We start from the raw sequence: 15,135 nt of genomic DNA, 5'->3' as shown, positions 1-15,135 counted from the left end.
GGTTCTCTTGGGTTTTACGCTCATGCCTGTTTTGGGACATCAATTAGACCTTATTCTCATGTTGATAGGGTACAAAATATTTGATATTTCTTTGTTGGAGCCATTCCACAATAATTCCTTGCAGGCTGCAATTGAGCAACAAAAACACGACTGCGGAATGATCGTGCAGTTCCTTTTTTGTTTAAATCGTTTGGGAGTCTTCTGTACAATTTTCTAGTAACATATGCATTCAACTCAAAGAGGAAATGTTAATTTGGTTTAAGTTGGATTTTAGGCATTTTCAAATTGCTAAACCTTAGAATTTGACACATCACTATACTTTTTGGTCTATTAACTATTGATATAGAAGCAAATTTTTAAACAAAAATCTTGCAACTGTTTGATTTTCTTCTTGAAGTCAAGAATGATTTATTAATTTTAACGAATTGAGCTGTTAAATTGATTAAAATCCAAATCACAAAGATAAATGATAAAAAAAAAGTATCTTTTTGATGCTTAACTTACAAAGAGTTCCCTTAACACAAAAAAAATATGCCACCATGGCATGGGGGTTGATTTATATTAGTACAATGTAACACGATATGAATGCACATAGTATCCATCTGTCTGAATTTTAATTTGACCTTTTTATAATTGGATCAAGTGTGGATCCATCCCAGCCTAATCTGATATAATCTGGTCTGATAATATTTAAACATAATTTGCAGTTTTTGATAAAAAAGATAACATTTAAACAAAGGATCATTACCTGATATTTAGTGATTTAGTCCATACTATTCAAGGGAGGTGTGGACTGCATACACACCTAACTTTTGGCATTTTGTACAAAATGGCTGTTTTTATGCATGCGAAAATCATTTTTAACTATTAGCAAAGTTAGTTTGAATTGGCATATTTACTATAGAATCATAGGTTCAAGTCCTATAGAAGTTATTTTGAAGTCATTTTAGTCATGATATACAATATCAAAGTCATTTCTAGTTTATTTTAGTAATAACACATATATTATGGCAATTTTTAGTTTATTTATATCCAAATATGATCCGAGTCCAGTTTGAATATGATCAATAACATTTGATTCTATTTTAAGTTGAATATTACTGGAGCAGATTTGGATCTAGGCATTTACCTTGGAATCTGATCCATTTGTAGTCCTATATCATGAGTGAGCTCAGTTGTTTTCTTTTTTTATTTTTGAAAGGATGAGCTTAGTCATGTTGTTGTAAGCAGGGCTTGATGCAGTTGTATTTTGAGCTATTATCCTTGTCAAGTTTAGGTTAAATTATCAGGTTAAGTAGCTTTCAGGATGCAAATCAAGCTAAGTGGACTATGGAGCTAAGCTTGTGGCTTACCACTCTAGGTGAAGCGATATGGTGAAAGGAGTGCAAAAATGGTCAGTTCATAATAGTGAGGTCATTTATGTAATGCTTTAATCAATAATTGGGTTGATGGATCAAAGGTTAGATGTATTTGGGGTAACCCCACTCCACCTAGGGTGGAGGCTTTTGCTTGGCTAGTTGCAATGAACATTGTTCTCATGATCAAGGTTCAAAGTATTGGAAACACAAGTGTATCAGAATGCAATTTTAAGAGATGTACTGAAATACTCTTTGGATATACATGGATATGGACGAAAACTCAAGAAACACATGGATATGCTAGGAAACTAAAATAAATCTTAAAAAAATATATTAATAATAGATAAAAGTTTTATATAACTATAGTAAGTTATTTAAACATAAAAAACCATACTTTAATATGTATATATCTTAATTTTCATAAAATTAATATAAATTGTGTAAATATTTATTACTATATACATTTTAATAATCAATTTAGCATTTATTGCCAAGGATCCCCTAAGAGTAGAAAATTTACTCAAGAATCAAAATGCATATGTTTATGACAAGCAACTACAATATGGCTTAGTGGTGGACTTGTGGTTGTTAAAAACTAATGACCAAGTTTCAAATCCTTCTGCTTGTAGATTTTTATGGTCAATGTTTTGAAAGTGCTAGGCATAAAAAAAAGCGCAAGGGCCATTTTGGATATACATGGATATGGACGAAAACTCAAGAAACACATGGATATGCTAGGAAACTAAAATAAATCTTAAAAAAATATATTAATAATAGATAAAAGTTTTATATAACTATAGTAAGTTATTTAAACATAAAAAACCATACTTTAATATGTATATATCTTAATTTTCATAAAATTAATATAAATTGTGTAAATATTTATTACTATATACATTTTAATAATCAATTTAGCATTTATTGCCAAGGATCCCCTAAGAGTAGAAAATTTATTCAAGAATCAAAATGCATATGTTTATGACAAGCAACTACAATATGGCTTAGTGGTGGACTTGTGGTTGTTAAAAACTAATGACTAAGTTTCAAATCCTTCTGCTTGTAGATTTTTATGGTCAATGTTTTGAAAGTGCTAGGCATAAAAAAAAAGCGCAAGGGCCATTTTGCACCTTTTTGAAGCAAGGCGCAAAAATGCAAAAGTTAATAATAATAATAATAATAATAATAATAATAATAATAATAATAATAATAATAAATGTTTTAAAATGCCTATTATATCAATGTTGAAAAAAATGAAAAATGCCAAAAGAATAAAAATATTAAACACAATATTAATTAAAAATATAAACTTAAAATTTAAAATAAATGTATTAAAATGCCTATTATATCAATTTAAAATATATAAACATACCATGTAAAACGTATTTAAAATGAAAATTTAAAAATAAAATCAAGCATAACATATAAAACATATTCAAGCATGTAAACTCTTAATCTCTTTATTTTTTTTCCTAATTACATTAGTTCAAATAGCTAATGTGATGTTAAACATTATGCATTCCTAATTCTATGAGCTGCTTTTGTACCAAGCCCCTCAAGGCAAGCTTAAACAAGTCCATTTCAGGGTCTTAAATTCTTAATCCCTATAAAAAAGGTTTTATAACATTAAGTGCCTTTTAAAAATATCTTTTATTAGGATGCATGGATAACATTAGCAAATATGGGATTTTCGGAAAATAGAGTGGCTGAACCTCTATTTCTGTTTTAGAAAAAGAATGAAAGAAATGAAAGGATGAACGAGGATAGTATACATCCTGATTGAACCCTAACAAATTAGAAAGATAATAAAAAGAAACCAGTATTTAACTCAAACTTAATAATTTAGTTTAGTAATGTCCATTTTATTATACCTGTTAATTATCAAAAGAAATGTCCAATTTATTATTATAATCCAAAAAGTTAAGAATATAAAAGTATCCAACGACACCATGTAAAAAATATCTTGGTGATTAGTTAGGCAGCGCTCCATGAGTGCCTTATCACATAGGCGTCACTCTACATGTTAAGTTACCTTGGTATTACCTAATTGTCATAGGTAGGTTGCAAGAAATTGTTGTGACTATGTGAGCTCATGAAAACCAAATCACCCAGGCATGCACTCACTAGGTGATTTGGTTTATCCTTCGACTTATAGCATGTATGAGTATTTTTAGAGGCTTCAAGAAAGTGTTGTGATTATGTAAACTCATCACTCCTCATGTTAGGCTACCTTTGTATTTCTTAATATAACTAGAGGTAGTCTGTCTCGATTTTGTCATATGATAGCGGGCAAGGTTCAATGTATTGATATGATATTGGGCGTATCGTATCATATCTTTTGGGTTCCGAAACACCTGTTTTTGGGAACCCCTTTTTTAATAAAAAAAATATATAAAAACATGCTTTTGAAAAAAACTTTAAAAAATATAGAAGTGCATGGTTTTAAGTATTGATGCACCTTTGCTGATAGATAGAGGTGTATCGATACTTTTGAACCTTGATAGTGGGTAGTTCATATATCAATTGGGGTAGCAAAAACAAGCATGTACTCACTAGATAATTTCATTTTTCATTTGATTAATAGAATGTTTATGTTTTATTGTAGGGTTGCAAAAAAAGTTTTGTGATCATGTGGACTAATAGGATGTCTTTCATTTGATTAATCACTCACGAGGTGATTTATTAGCATGTTTGTAACATATTGGAGGATCACAAGGAAGTGTTGTAACCACGCGAACTCATTGAAGGCAATAAATCAATGGGCATGTACTCATTGGGTGATTTGGTTTTTCTTTTGACTGATAGCATGTTAGTTTTTTATTGGAAGGCCAACAAAATATTGTGACCATGTGAATGCATCAGAACACATGTTAGGCTACCTTGACATTTTTTGATTGTCATAGTAAGGTAGTGAACTTTAAAAGGTAGTCTTTATTTATTTTTTATATGTAAGTGAGTTGTTTTTGTATTATTTGGGGTAGGAAAAAGGCATGCATTCATTGGGTTATTTGATTTTTCATTTAATTGTCAGCATGTTTGTGTTTTATACTTTTATTGTAGGGTTGCAAGAAAGTGTTGTGGTCATGTGAACTCATTGTTCAACATGTTAGGCTACTTTGCTTATCAAATATATATATATATATATATATTCTTAGTCTACCTTGATATTTCTAAATTGTCATAGTAAGGTAGTAGACCCTAGAGACAATGGCAATCACTACTTTTTCATAGGTTGTTATTGTGCCATGTGGGTAGCAACAATGTGACTCACTCATTGGATAATTTTGTTTTTTATTTGATTAGTAGCATGTATGTGTTTTATTAGAGGGTTGTAAGCAAGTGTTATGACCATGTGAACACATTGAAACTAAATCACCCACGCAAGCATTCACTGGGTGATTTGGTTTTTCATTTGGTGTATAGTATGTTGTGTTTTATTGGAGGGTTAGAGAAAATGTTGTGACCATGCAAGCTCATTGCTCTGCATATTAAGCTCTCTCTCTATTTCTTGGTTGTCAAAGGGAGTGGACCCTATAGGCATAGCTTCCTCTATTTAAATTAGCTGCTACCCTCAAATCCTAACGATATTTTTACATCTTGGCCAAGGATTCAAGGAAGTAAGAAAGCAAAGATATTCTAGAGTTATGATCTGTTTGCAGTTCTTTGGTGTATTTAGAGGGAAATAAGCAATAGAATTTTCAAGAACTCCCAAAATGAGAAGAGTGAAAGTTTGATCTGTTATTGGGAACTAGATTTTGGATAGGATCTTTTGTCCTTCCAGAATTTGCTGAGATACAAAGATGTTCATTTGGGTCAGGTCAGCTTTTTGGGATACTTTGGAGCAACACATGTTGATGGAGGGTTGTCCTTTGAAGTTTGCATTTTTATTTTTTCTTTGTGATGTTTTTTCATCTTTATTTGTTTGATGTGTTATCTCATCACATCTAGGTTACTGTGTAATGTTCTTTATTTCAATAAAGTTCTTGCTTTATCTTCCTATCAATAAGCCAAATATAGCACATAGAGCGTTCGTGTGGTTGTGGACAGTAACATTAAGATGGTATGCATTTGCCGCATTGGAGCAACTCCAAGTTTTGCTCTCTTAAGTTTAAAACTTCAATGCATATTTTGTACTAAATATTCCTCAATCTTCAGTTGTTGGAAAAAAGATAGGTAGAAATCTTGTATACACTCTAGCACCCAAAGACTCTCCAATGATTGTTGGGACAGCCTTTAGGGGTTTTAGGGGATAGGGAGTGCTCAAATGTTGGCTGGCACCTATGCAACTTAGAATTCAAGTTGATGGAAAAAAAGATAAGTAGAAATATTGTAGAAACTGAAATTCTAGCACATGAAGACTCTCCCAAGAGCCTAAGGGTTTGGGGGGATTTTTTTTAATGAATAACAGAAAACTTTCATTAATAAATAAAGAAATGGGTACAAAGCAGAAGGGGAGAGGTAAACCCTCTTAACCCTCCTCTAAGGAAAATAAAACTATTTACAATATAGCTGAAAACATTTGTTCTCTTCCCACCCCTTGCTTAGCAAGAGTATCCACAAAGGAGTTGGCGCTTCTCTTTACCCACTATAAGTTTGTAACTGAACTTCCAAGTCTTGTGCTAACCAATTAAACAATCTTTTTTCATTAGCATACTTCCGTAGACCACTATCTTCTTTTTGCAGCCAGCCAATAACCAGTTTTGAATCCCCTTCAACAATTAGCTTTAGACAGTTCAACTCCTTAGCCTTATTAATGCCAAGATCTCAGCCCGAAGTGAGTCACCAACACCAATAGGACCAGAAAATTGAGCAATAACTTTTCTTTCTTCATCTCTAAAGGCTCCACCAATGCTAGATGGCCCCGGGTAACTTCACTACTGCCATCAAAGTTCAGTTTAATGAACCCAAGGGCTGGTGGAAACCAAAGGGGAGTAATTTTGGTCTTTGCAGGGGCTGAATCAGCCACATCCTTCCAATTCCTTCTGATCATATCTGTGGAGATACCTTCAAACAACTCCAGAGAATGCATCCACTGTACCACTTTAATAGTAACCGCCTCAATAATGGCCTCCTTACTCTTTTCCTTCTCTATCCTTTCTTCTCAACTTGTCCAAAATAGCAGCTCTAACACACCTCCATAGAGTTCTACCCCTATTCGGCCATTTGAAGAAAGAAGAGCCAAACAACTTTGTACATCTAGTGGGGAGGGGGTCCACTTGCAATTAAACAAGGAGAAAAACCAAACCCAAACATTTGAAACAAAGGGGCAAGATATTAATAAATGATAGCAGAAGGGATGGGAGATCCATCATATGGATGGCCGAACCTTGCAGGTAGGTTGGGTGAAATTTCAAAATTTCGTTACTCTCATATGAGAATCATATTCCCAATTTAGAAAACTGCATTTTCAAGGTTCATTCTTGTAACCAAATCGGACCAAATATGAAACCAAGATTAGGGAGAGGTATACTTGATACGGAATTCACACAAAAATGCTCCTCCCAATGCAGGTGTTCATGCCCAAAGAGTACCAAATCCTCCCTCCACTAAAGATGACACAACTTAGGATGAGGCAGGATCAACAGGTAGTTCTTCACCAAGAACTTATGATTCTTCAACAAGAATCGAATGGGGTAGTGAGCGCAACTTTAGAATTGTTTCTTTTAGCAAGAAACAATATCAAGATCCAATCTTGATCAGTTCCAAGAAATGGTGATCGAACAGGGTAGGGCGATAAGAGTAGGGAGTGAAAAATTGAAGGCAGAAATAGTCAAACTGTGTTCTCTTTTGTTGTTTTTTTTCAGATCCACCATTCTCTTTATATATAGCCTTAAATAGATGATCTCCTAATCTGATTAGGAGTTTCTTGATCCAAATCTTTATTTGGATCTAAACGCTTTAAGTGATAAGGATAATCCCTTATCTTATTTGTAGATCAAGATCACCTACTCCTGATCTAATTAAAAGTTTCTTGATCCAAATCTCTATTTGGATCTGGACTCCTTAAGTGGATACGAGTTATCCTCTTATCCTTATCTACTGATCCATACCCAGATTCACCCTTATTTAATTAATCCAATCAACCCAGTTCGAAATGGGCTTTAGGCCCATTAAGCTTTCAGGTCATTTTTAATGCTGGCTAGCTTGGCTTTATTTGTATGGTGTGGGACCCTATCATTGATCTACACATCAGCCACATGGGTTCAACCTAGCCTCTATTACAAGGCCTGGTCGAATTCACTGTTGAATACAGTGAACCCCTGAGTCCATCACCATGGGCTCTTAATGGGCCCAACATTAACATTAAATGATCTTTGGGCCCAACCATATTATGAAGGCCAAATGACTGTGGGCAGATGCAAGATTAGCCCATCAGGTATAACCCTCAATGGTCTTACACTTACCTCTCAGTCCTTAATGATCAAACACTGCCCGACAAGAGATGACCTCTCCCTCGGTTGCAAGGTATAGTGCTACACTCTTACTCACATGGATCCCGGGAATTAAAACCTTTTGCAAACAATTTCTGAAAACATAATATATAAGTATATTTTGCAAAACCAAATTTCAAACACATTTGAAATCCACTACCGACAGTTTAGGTTTTCATCAGAGAGAGTGCATTTCCCCGATCATTCACTTTGTCCGACAAAGGGGCCGATCCTGTCACTATGATCACCCACTTAGGTGAATTCTCGGACTGCCCCAACATACCCAGGTTTTGACATTCTCTAAGGATTTCACTGATTGGCACATCAAAGACAACCCAATTCGACACCTAGTGCAGTACCATAATCGAGTCTAGGGGTCAAGTGTAACATTCCAATTTTGCCCATCTGTCTTCAACATTGGAATTTGGTCCGGTTCAGGGTTTCAAGAAAACCCACACTGCATGTACCTAAAGTCTCACCTTGGCAGCTGAGACAAGCCACCCCAACCAACTTGGTGGCACATTAGTGTCAGCCTTGGCAGGATAAATCTCCCCAGATCTATCCAACGGTTGTGAATATTCTAAACTAACACAAGCCTCATTAGTGTCCAGTTTAAGGGTATTACACTGGAACACACCACAATAATACGAATCAAATATGTACTTTATTCATTTACAGTAAATGTCATAATGTACATCATGTTGATTGGAGCTAAGGACATACACTGTTTAACAGCTTTCACCATTAGCCTTACAAAAGATACACCAATTGGGAGATAAGCACTAGTTAGGTCTTTTTCTTTGGATTAAATAAGTGTTACACTCTCCTAGAAATGCTTCCTAGCAAAAAAGCCCCAATCTTAGGAGGAATCAGTTTGCTTCGAACTTTTTTTTGATCAATAAAAATCTTTCATTAATAACAGAGAGATTAAGATACAATAGCTAAAGATTGCATAGGAAATTGCAATCTCCAGCAATCAGTTACAATTCTGCCCAATACAATGAAGACCTATTTGCCCCTTGTTTTGCTAGGGTATTCGCCATCCCATTTGCATCCCTTTCAACCCAACCAAACAGAGAGTTGAACTTCCTTGTAGTGTGTCAATTTCTCTAAAAATAAACTTGAACTTCCAAGGTGTTGATGTGATGTTTCTGGCCCAAGAGATGACCAATAGAGAGTTTCCTTCAATTTCTAAGTCTGTTGTTCTTATCTGCTGAGCCATCCTTAGACCTTGAAGTAGGGCTAGAGATTCAACCTCTATTGAGTCACCATAACCTATTGGTCTAGAGTAGGGTGCCACCACCACACCCAGATAATTTCTAAACACACCTCGTATGCCTGCCCTTCTAGGGTTGCCAAGAGAACTCCCATCAAAATTCAGTTTTAGTTTGTTCCGTGCTAGTGGCTTCCATTCCATGCTTACAAGAACTTTGGGTACATTTGTTTGTGCTATTTTAGCCCAATTCCTTAGTATCTCATTTGTGGAGTAGTTTCTAAATATCTCCATGGTCTTCACCTAATGTGTAGTTCTGATTTTTATGGCTTCAATAACTTCCTCCATTATTTTGCTTTTGCTTGAAAAGATTCTTAGGTTTCTTTTCTCCCAAATAGTCCAATACTGTAGCTGCTCTCACTACCTTCCATATACATTTTCCCCTTTTCTTTCGTTGACACAGGAAAGAGGGGCCGAATAGACTTACCACATTCTGTGGGGGAGCCCATCTACATCCAAAGAAAGAACAAACAACATTCCAAATACCAGAAGCAAAAGAGCAGGATAATAGTAAGTGGGTTAGACTTTCACCACATCCCAAAAAAAGGACACACACATGAGGAGAGAGGCAATTGTATTGCCTCCTTTTCTGTAGCACATCACAAGTGTTTACCTTCCCTAGGAACGCTTCCCAACAGAAAGCTTGTACTTTTGGAGGGATCGTTTTAGTCCAAATTTCTCTCACTGGGAAGTTCACCCCCATAGGGTTAATATGAGTGAGCAAACCAAAGAAAGATGCACAGGAAAATAAACCATTAGAAGTTGGGGACCACACTCTACAACTAGCTATAGATTGGTCTGAGTATATCCTCTCAAGTGTTGAAATCAACAACACTAGAGACTCACACTCATTTTCCCTCAATCCTCTTCTAAAGCCAAAATCCCAAGAGACCCCTGATTTTGAAAGCACACCAAACCTAGCAATAGGTTTGTTTTTATAGTTTGATAAAGAGTAGAGGTTTGGGAAATTGAACATAAGAGGCACGTTCCCAACCCAAAGGTCTTCTCAGAATAAAACTTTGTTGCCACAACCAACATCAAACCTGATAAATTGAAGAAAAGTTGGATATACCTCAAAAATTGCCTTCCAAGGAGAGGATGAAGCTGCATTGGAGGCTAATTTTGCATCCCAACCGTTATCTGCATCACCATGTAAGCTTTTAATGACCCTGTGCCGCAACCTTTCTTCCTCACAAGGGAATCTCCATATCTATTTCCCTAGGAGGGCCTTGTTTCTCTTTATTAGGTTCCCTATACCTAATCCACCCTTGTCCTTAGGATAACAAACTTGCTCCCATTTCACTAAACTATCTTTCTTTTCTTCACCTGGTTCCCACAAAAAAGTCTCTCATAATTTTCTCCAATTTCTTAGCTATTTTCACTAGGATCTTAAAGGTGGAAAGGAAGTAAGTGGGAAGGTTTGCAAGGGTTGATTTTATCAAGGTGATTCTTCTCCCCAAGGAAATATAATTTCTCTTCCTCATTGCCAACTTCTTCATGAACCTTTCTACCGCCGGTTTCCAAAAGCTTTCAGCTTTCGGATTCCCACCCAAGGGCATTCCGAAGTATTCCAGAGGCCAATTTTTCACTTCACAACCTAGCAGATTTGCCATGGCTTGGATATCCCCCCCTTCTATGTTGATTCCAGCAACACAACTTTTTCCCCAATTGACTTCCGATTTGGAGGCCTGCTGAATTTCATCCACCAATCTTTTTAGATTCCTTAAACTGGCTTCATCACAGCTTTCACAGAAAATAATTATGTCATCAGCAAATTGGAAATGAGACACCACCACTTTTGATCTACCCATTCTCCAACCTTTAAACTGGTTTTCTTGATCAACTTTGGGTGATTTGTCTACTCAAAACCTCAGCCACAAAGGTAAATAAGAATGGAGATAAGGGGTCACCTTGTCTTAGTCCTCTTTTAGCTTGGAAGAAATCCTTTGCTACCCCATTGATCAAAATAGAAAAATGTGCTGAGCTAATACATTTTTTAATCCACATTCTTCATCTTTCACCTAGCCCCATCTTTTCCATTAAATTCAACAGGAAGGACCAATCCACCATATCATAAGAATTTTCAAGGTCCAATTTACAAATCAAACCTTTGTCACCTTGTTTTCTCTTAGCTGCCACACACTCTTTTGCCACTAAAATTTGATCCACAATTTGTCTCCCCTCTACAAAAGCTCCTTGGTTTTGAGAGATAATATAGGGCAGTACAGTCTTCAACCTACCAGCAAGGACTTTAGCAATGATTTTATACTAGATACCCACAAGAGTTATCGGTCTGTAATCCTTAGGGGTTTTGGTCTCCTTTTTTGGCACTAAAGCAACAAAAGTTGCATTTGCTCCAGGTGATAATTTTCCTTCTTGATAGAACTCCACAAATACATAATTCATCTTTCAATATTTCCCAGCAATCTTGATAGAAAGCCATTGAAAATCCATCTGGCTCCGGTGCTTTAGATCTATCTATCGAGAATATTGCTTCATGTATCTCCTCAATAGTGAAGGCTCTTTCTAGGAGCTTAACTTCGGATTCTGGCACTTTGTCCCACTGTAAATCTCCCAATTCTGCCATGTTTTCATCAGAGGATGTTAGGATTGACTTAAAGTGATCCACAAAGCATCTTTCAATTTCCTCTTTTGCAGTTATCACTCTTCCATCCACCTCTATACTGGAAATTTGGTTTTTCCGCCTTCTTCTATTTGCTAGAGAGTAGAAAAAATTGGTATTTCCATCCCCTTCTAGAAGCCATTTACATCTAGACTTTTGCCTCCAAGAAATCTCTTCCAATTGCACTTTTAAGTTTCATCTTTCTATTCTATCCTCCACCCCACACTCTTTCCTGGCCTCCTTTTGGTCCACTTCCTTTATTTTCCTGGCTAAATCCTCCTTTATGACCTCAAGTTTTCCAAATTTCGTTTTGTTCCACTCCTTGACCTTTTCCTTCAATCTTTTCAGTTTCTTAGAGAATCTCACCACTTTGTTGCTAGCCCTAATCCCATCTTCTGACCACCATTCTTTTACCCTTTACAAAAAGTTTGGAACCTCTAGCCACATGTTTTCAAATCTAAAAGGTGTGGGGCGACTGATAAGATGTTCTTAGTAAAGGCTTAAAGGGCAATGATCAGAAGTCACTCTAGGTAGGGCTTTTAGTGTCAAAGTGCCCCATAGCTCTTCCCAATCAATGGAGTACTAGAATCTATCCAATCTAGGGGCTCAATCAGGGAATTGAAGTGTTTCATGCTAGATGTTAAGGGTTGGTTGGGGTTGTTTGCCTCATTTGTATATCTTATTACATTGAAATCCCCACCCAAACACCACGAACCCTCCCATATGCCTCTGACTTCCGCTAGCTCTTCCCAGAATGAGTTCCTCTCTCTATATGAATTCGGACCATACACATTAGTCAATACCCACTCCCTTCTATCACTCATCCTCTTGGCTTTTATTGATACTGAGTACTGATCTATTAGTTCCTCCTGACAGTCAACTTCATCATTCTTCCACATTGTAAGGATTCCACCCGACGCACCCCACGACGGGGCAAAAGACCAACTTAGACCCCTGCAACTTCAGATACTTCTTATCCACCTTCTATCCAAGTCCGAAAGCTTTGTCTCCTGTAACATAACTATAACTGGTCTCTCCTTTCTTATCACATTCCTGATGATTCTCTTTTTCTTTGCACTTCCTAAACCTCTTACATTCCAGCAAAACACTTTCATTTCACTCTTTTTTCCCCGACCCTAATTTAATCCCAAATCCTATTCTCCTCTTTTCTTCTCTCTTTTCCTGTTTACAGTCTTCTCATAGGACACACCACAGGCTGGCCTTTCCACCTCCTTCATTCTTCTCTTTCTTTTTTTTTATCATCTTCTACCCCCTTTCTAAGATAGACCTTTCCTTTGGCGAACTTCCTTTTGGCTTCTTTTTGTTCCTCTCCTTTTACTTTCGGTATCTCTCTACAGGCTTCTTCTCCCTCATCCAACCAGTAGTCTTCCTTTTCCTTCTCTTGGGTACCTGCAATAACTTCATTTCCCCCCTCATCCTTTTCCAAAACCATCACATTAAACAATTTCTCCTCATTGTCTTTTCCACCACCCCCTCCTTTTTCTATTGCACATGGGTCATTATCCGCCACCGATGACGTTTCAACACCTGGAACTGCAAAATCCAAAGGCTGAAGGTTACTACAAGGATCAAAATCAAACGAGTTTTGATAGAAAAGTGGGGGCGAAGAAAGAACTGGATCGAGAGGAAGGGGGGAAGAGGCTCCCTGATCTTGAATATGGATTTCATCAATTCCGCCAAAGACAAATCCAAATGGTTCAGGTTTAGGTACAGTGTCCACTTGCGCAGTAGGGGGGAGTTGTTCCTCAAGTGGTTCCAAAGTCGGTTTGCTATGGAAACCCGTCTGCACAAAACTGCCACCCTGTCTTTGTTCTTGATTTGTATCTATTTTCTTCTCTCTTTGAGAATCTCCTGTAGGCCTTCCACTTTCCGTAGTAAGGTTACCAGCCCTTGAATCCCGTATCTCTAGAATCTCCATGCTAGCATCTTCAATTAAGAGCAGTTCAGTTTCGAAAACTTCAGTTTAAAAGTTTGTAGGTCTTTGTCGAATTGATGCTACCAATACTTGACAGCAGATCACCCTCGTCTTCTTCCACATCTCTTAACGCCTCCCAATCTGAGTCATCTTCAGAGTCTCCTTGTGAGACCCTATTGTAGCGAGGGTTTGGCTTCTTAGGCGTCGTGGAGTTTTCTTTAGTTGTCGACCTCCAATGCAGCTTCAACCCAGTCGCCGACGTCTTTTCTGCAACCGGAGGAAGAAGAGGGGAGGGTTTTCTAATCGCCGTTCCTATTTGGGGACGATTCGAGTGGATTGGCACACTTTGGGACGATAATAGACCACAATCATTGTCCCCCATCGGTGTAAGGGAGCTTTGCACATGAGTTTTAAAAGGGTCACGTGACCCAACTTGAAAGACCTAGCCCAAATTAGACTTTCAGATCGGGTTATGTAGACCCGGGTTTGACTTTTCAATTGTTTTTGTAAATTGAGCACGAGGTGGCCCTTTTTTCGATTGCAACACCTCAACATAGGATTTCTTTTGGCCTACGGTCCACCCAACTCTCGCTACATGGCCTCTAACAGTCCATGTCATCATCTTCTTCTACCTCCGAACTATTCCACAGCTTTGCTTTGACTTCTGATGCCAACCACACCTTTCTCCAACAGTCATCTGCGAAGATGTCCAGGCTTCTTGGGATTTTTTCCAATCTTCCACTTGCAACTTTAATCTTTGCCGCTTGAAGGTTTTGCATGCAAAAGCCTTCCAAGACCCCACCATAGGCCATTGTTATCTTATGGAATATGTGCTCCTTCCAGAGGTTGAAGGGTAAACCCAGAATCTTGATAATTATGGTCTTTTGCGAGATATTCAGTTCGTTACAGGAAGGCGACCAATTTTCTACTGCAATCTGGCCAAGTTTGGTTTCAAGGATTCTGCTCACAGTCTGAAGTTTGGCCATGTCAAGTATTGCCTTATTCTTTTCAAATGGGATGAGGGTGATTTTCTCTTTTGGCTGAAGTGTCTCTAGTAGGATTTGCAATACTTCTTCCCAATCCTTAACCTCTGTTTTCACTTTCACAACTTTCCTCGTAAACCAGCCCCCATTCCTTCCATCCTGTAGGAAACTGTGGACCTCACATTGAGAGTATTCGTGTGACACCCTAAGATGGACTTAGATTTAATTGATTAGGATCAGCTTTCCTAGTAGGATAAGGATAAGTTTTATTCTATCTTATGTAGGATTAGTTTTATTTTAATTTTATCTTTTATTTCCATGTAAGCATTAAAGTTTTTTTACAATTAGGAAACCATGTATATAAATTTAGGAGTGGAGCGAATGTTTTAAGCACTCCAACCATTCTCTTCTTTCAAAGCTTCTCCAACGAGTGCTCCTTCTCTATCTCTCTTCTTCTCTTTTATTTTCTGTTCAAAACCTAAAGTCTCTGTAGTCTTGTACGACTACTTGGTATCAGAGCCAGGTTTAGGGCTT

At 37.1% G+C, this 15,135-nt stretch overlaps 1 protein-coding gene across 6 annotated transcripts in view; it reads left to right on the top strand.

Annotated features, from left to right (window-relative positions):
* Window positions 1–15,135, top strand: part of LOC148849330 (putative 26S proteasome non-ATPase regulatory subunit 3) — a 28,043-nt gene that overhangs the window by 1,124 nt on the left and 11,784 nt on the right. The window lies entirely within an intron of this gene.

This window comes from Nelumbo lutea, chromosome 6, assembly GCF_056320005.1.
Source record: "Nelumbo lutea isolate HS-2025 chromosome 6, American lotus-T2T, whole genome shotgun sequence".
Classification (NCBI taxonomy): Eukaryota; Viridiplantae; Streptophyta; class Magnoliopsida; order Proteales; family Nelumbonaceae; genus Nelumbo; species Nelumbo lutea.
This window is presented reverse-complemented; position numbering and strand designations above follow the sequence as displayed.